General features: G+C 30.8%; 1 pseudogene; it reads left to right on the forward strand.

Moving 5' to 3' along the window:
• Positions 1-268: 268 nt before the first annotated feature.
• On the forward strand, positions 269-4187 carry LOC149557053 (cytochrome b561 and DOMON domain-containing protein At5g47530-like; annotated as a pseudogene).
• The last annotated feature ends 1677 nt before the right edge of the window (positions 4188-5864 follow it).

A 5864-nucleotide genomic window follows, 5' to 3' on the forward strand; every position in this document is an offset into this window, starting at 1 on the left:
AAGAAAAATGGTAAAGACAACGTGACAAAAGAAATAATTAACAGAAATCATGCTCATTAACATGTGGCTTTATACACACCCATCAAATCCTCTACAAACATATTCTTTGATGCCTGTCAACTAGGTGTAACACCAAATAGGTAATTTGGACCCACCACAATAAATAAATTTAAACATAAGTAAAATTGACTAGATTCAATATGTTAGAATTTTGGTTTCACAAGATGTCTTTCCAACATATTATGATTTCAGTTTTAGAAGCATTCATATGACCCAACATAGCACAATATCTTACCAAATTTGTAACAAATTAAATGCATTAGGAGGTACACTGTCATATACCTACCATGCATACAATGGGTCACTAGGTATAACTTTCTAGGCTACCTCTGCTACTTTTGGAGGATGGGTAGTTTTGGGGATAAACCCAAATTGGATACAAATGATTGGCACACATGCCTCAATTAATATTAGATTGAGTAATGGATCAATTGTTGTTGATACATATAATGAGGACTCTTAGGCTACTACTTTGAGTCCTTCAAAGATTAGTATTCCTATGATCAGTTATAGATGCTAAAAAATGGTTCACATCTATGGTTTAATCACATTTTCATACTAACTCGTCCCATTTTCTCATTTCACTAATTCTGATCTTTTGGCCAAACTTGAATATCACCCAAGCAAGTTTTGATAATGTCCTTCATCATTCGTATCCCCTTTCACATCATTTGTAGATCATTTTAGAATCATATCAAATTAACCCAGAATCATATCAAATCAACCTAGAATCATATCAAATCAACCTGGAATCATCCCTAATCAACCCAGAATCATCCCAATCAACCCAAAATCACCCCAAATCAACCCAAAATCATCCTAATCAATTGGAATCACTCCAAATAAACCTAGAATCATCCCTAATCAACTTAGAATCACCCCAAATCAAGCATAGTCAACTCAAAATATGTCAGATATCTCAAATCGATCATCATTTGTCAAACCCTAGGCATTGTCATGTCTCTCAGTGCCTTGTAAACCTATCAAATATTATCAAACTTATAAAATCCGACCTTCATACTATCATGTCTCTCAAGACTAGGTCAAAATCCCATTCTTATCATCTGATCTTTGACATTTTTGAGTCCCTCAGCATCAAATCGTGATATTATCAAACCAATTTAATAACATTGACAATGTTCATTTATGTTATTATGATGAACCTTATTCATCAATTTCAATCCTATAGCATTTACAATGTCTATTAGATGTTGAATTTTCTTAATCCATGTCATGTGTCCTTGGCATGCTATCAATCCTAATCAATCATTCAATTTGATCATGGCTTTGATCTACCCATCATTGTCCTAGTCGATCTGCATAAGCATCACATTTCATCAAAGGATATTAGCATCATTTATTTCTTCAAATTGGCAAATCATTTACTAATTTATCTTAAAGGATTAGATAACCCATAATCTAATCCTATGTCAGTTTGATTGTCTTCGTCTCACATTACTAATCAATCTTCCTAACTAACATCTTCGATTGATTAATATTTATTAATTAATTGATTTGTCTTCGCAAACTATGGGAATTCACAATTTCCTAAGTTCTATTTTCCACCTTTGTTTTCCATTTTACTATTTTTCATTTGTGTGGATATATGAATTTTTAATTCAATTATTCCACATAATCTTGCCACATGGACATCTTACATCATGAATTTTATCCTTACACTTGGTTTAAATATGTCATAATCCCTATATTTTATTCCTTACACATATCTATAACAAGCCTCCATCATCATAGATTCTTGGCTATAAGTGGCTTTGAGGTGTCACATGATGCGTCATAGATCCTCCTCCACTTTTAGCCATGTTGACATCCATGCACCATAGAATCCTACAAGTGGCTTTGAGGCGTCATATACATGTCATAGATTCTCTTCCACTTTTAGGCATGTTGATTTTCTTACATCATATAATCTCACATTTGGCATCTTGTGTCATATGCATCATGTATATCCTAAGGAACATCATGCCAAGTTGTGCATTTCCATTGACAAGTGTCCATCCTCTCATTCAATCCTCTCCTCTTGCACGTTGGCTATAAATTGAGCCTTCTTGCTCCCATTTATGATCCTTAATCCTTCAATTCCTTAGAGTCTTCATCTTAAGAATCCATTAGGCTTGACATCACTCTTCTTGTACTCTCATAGCATCATCTCATCAATAGGGTTTTGCTTTCAATTGTGTGCAACATAGGCAATTGGAGCTACATCAAATGGAGAAGAAAGAAGGACATGGGAGCTACAACTAAAAGAGGGAGTTTTGCTTTATGTTACTTTATTTGTTTTAGTTGGCTTTCATGGTAGACTAGATGGTTTTTAGTGTATATTTATTGAGTTTGGTAATTTCTCATAGTATGCTAGATATTAATCCATTTTCTAGTCCTACACTAGCAAGAGTGTTGTGTATGAAAGTAGCAGTGGGAAGATTACAACATTTTGCTTCCTTGGGGCTTGATTCACATCAAACTAGTGTTAATAAGGGGTGGAAGGTGGGTGACTCAGCAAGTAACTTGATTCTTCACATGTACAATACTAATGGGGCCAATCTGAGGAGTTTAGGGACACTCAATATACAAAATGGGGCCATCTCTACTCCTTTTGGGCTTTCTCACTAAACTTCGTAAAATGTAAGCACTCTGTTTCTTAACATCCATATCTTTTCAATTCAATTTTTTTGCAAATGCTTAATGTTTAAAGGGATCAAGGTGTAGATTAAAACCATGCTTTTTCTCTCTATATTAAATAGAGTAGCTTAAATAGTTAGGCCTTCATTTTTTAGTTAATATTGTATTGGAAACTCAGGCTCGATTTTAATAAAGAGCAAGGATAGTTGTGTTCATATCTTTCATTAGTGTTCTAATTTTAGAATCTAAAGAAGTCAATCATTAAGTTTATTTTCAAAATAATGTTAGATATTCATGCGGTAGTAGACACAGGTGGAAATATTTCTCAATTTGTTTTGTAAAAGACCAAAATTTTATATTTGTTGATTTATTGTAGTTTGATCTAAAATGTTGAAGGAAATAAACTTTAAAAATGATAATAAAAAATTATGCACAATAATATTATAGATAGCCAAATTCATATGTCTACAATCTTAGATGGTTTTAAAGCTATTTGACACTTATCCAATACAACATGAAATATATTTGCATTCTAATGGATATTATGGTTGGAATCTAGAGGCATGATATACTTTATGTTTTCAATTGGAGTTATAATTGCAAGGTACGTTAAAATATTTGAAGTTGCAGATCCTACATGGTTTTACCTTCAAGTTGTATGTTAATCCTCTAGGTATGTTATTAGAGTAAGTGGTTGGGTCACCGAGTCTGTGCTTGAAGTTGGACAACCATACTAAGGTGTAGAACAAACTTCACACATAATGATTGAGATTGCACTTTTTTGTCTTGCAACTTTATAGGTAATGTAAACAATAATAGTTCAAACATTCCAATTAATGCATTGGTCCTATATTATGTTAGGATCTTGATCTACATAAATAATGTTTGACTATTCAATTTTATCCAATTTTCAAAATCTATTAAATTAGTTCTTAGTTACTTCTAATTTTGATTGTACATGTATTTTAGGTATCAATATTTTAGACCACATTCTAAGATCCACATCTAACGCCCTCTTATCAGTCATTATTAAGATCCATTTTTAAGATGTTTGAGAATGCAAGGAGATTGTAAATCACCAATTCGAGATAATGATACTAAAAAGATGCACAATCAAATCCAAAAGCAACTAATAGATAACCGATGCATTAACTATAACATACTAGTTATTTAAAACTTTCTACAATTAAATATGAATGTTTTTAATCAATGGTTTCTTGAAATACTGTACTTTTTACTAATTTTAAAGTATGACTCTTATTAACTTGCAGGTATTTGCTGAGAAGAATCACAAGTTTCATCTATATTGGAATGTATATCACAATTCTATTTGTTATTTAGTGATTGTATTGAGCAATATAAACATCTTCAAAGGCTTTGACAATTTAGTTTTGTAGAAAAAGTGGAACGGTGCATATATTGGTGTCATTATTACCTTGGGTGCAATAGCTATTGTTCTAGAAATTATAACATGGATCATCTACTTTTAACACAAGTTAAAATTAGCACAAGACCATTGGTGAAATGAATGACAATGGCCTAGATTAGGAGAACAACTCTATTTTAAAAAAATAATTTTTTTTTGGGCACTCTTCTTACATGCAAATTAGAGAATATGATTATAATAGGAATTAGCAAATTTTAAAACTAGATTAGGAATGAATTTTTTATCATTTGTTTTCATTAGTAGGAATACATTTTTCATGAGAAGTATATCCTCTAATCTTTTGCATTAGGGAATTCTTTGAATGTTTTTTTTATATTAATAAAGAGTATTAGTCAGGGTTTGAAATGCATTAAATTTACTTTCCTCTTTTTTCATTTCTAAATAATATTTTTAATAGTACATTTCCCCTTTCTTCATTTCCTTAATTAATGATAAAAATAAGATTTTTAATAGATTATTCAAAGTTAATTTTGGTGAAGTGGATATAAATTTCAAGAGTTATACACCTTAAAAAGTTATTGTTTCTAAAATAAGTAATCAAAAAATTCTATCAATAAATATGACTTTAAATTGTTTATTTTGTCAACAGGAGAAAATAAATAATTTTTAGTGGTTTACAAATCTAAGATTATGCATTATATCTCTAGGATATCAAAATGGAAAGTTCATAATAAATCAATCTCAGTAGTTTAAAAATCTAAGATTATGTACTAGATCTCTGGAATATCAAAATGGAAAGTTCACAGAATTAGGAATAGAACATGTACACCAATGAGGTGCACTATATCTGTAGGATATCAAAATGGAAAGTTCAAAATAAATCATTCGTAGTAGTTTACAAATCTAAGATTATGCACTAGATCTCTAGAGTATCAAAATGGAAAGTTTAGAATAAATCATTCTTAGTAGTTTACAAATCTAAGATTATGTACTAGATCTCTAGAATATCAAAATGGAAAGTTCACAAAATTAGGACTAGAACTTGTACACCAATGAGGTGCAATTATACTGATAGAAATATATGCTTTGGGTAGTATATTGAAGTATTAATAATAAATAAATAATAACAAAAAGTAATAGAAAATGATTTTTTGTATATTTCAACAATATTAGATTAAACACTTCAAGTTAAATAGTACTTATGAAAGATATATGTCACTAAGGTGATAATCAAATTTTCCTGCATTCACAAAAGAAAATGCCCCCCCCAAAAAAAAATTCAAGGGAGGAGAGAAGGCCAAAAGAAATCAACAAGTTACTCTAAATAGGTGTAGTATGAGGAGTTCGAAATTGGGCATGATTAAAGCCTTCTATTAGCATGAGTAGATCATTGGGTATGTTTTACCAAAGCCTTTCAACTCCTAGTTGAAAGAGCATTCATATTCCACCAATAACCTTCCTTTGCACATTCTTGCTTCTAATTCATAGTTTATCTACTTATTTATTTATACCTATGATTTTTATCCTTTCCTTTTTCTAGGAATTCCAATATTTGGTTTGAGATGCGACTAGCACAAATTAATTTGAGACGTGACTTGCACAAATAGTGTAATAGGACATATCAAATAACCACACCATCATAGGCAACAAAATTAAAATTAAAAATGCTCATCTAATCCACCCATGAAAGAATAGAATACTCCTTTTATTAGAGGTTTCATCCTCCCCTTTTGGATAAAAGCATAATACCACAAGTCATTTTTGAATGGACAATGAATTG

The sequence above is a fragment of the Cupressus sempervirens genome, chromosome 5 (assembly GCF_028749045.1).
Source record: "Cupressus sempervirens isolate cs-2001-9-10 chromosome 5, ASM2874904v1, whole genome shotgun sequence".
NCBI lineage: Eukaryota > Viridiplantae > Streptophyta > Pinopsida > Cupressales > Cupressaceae > Cupressus > Cupressus sempervirens.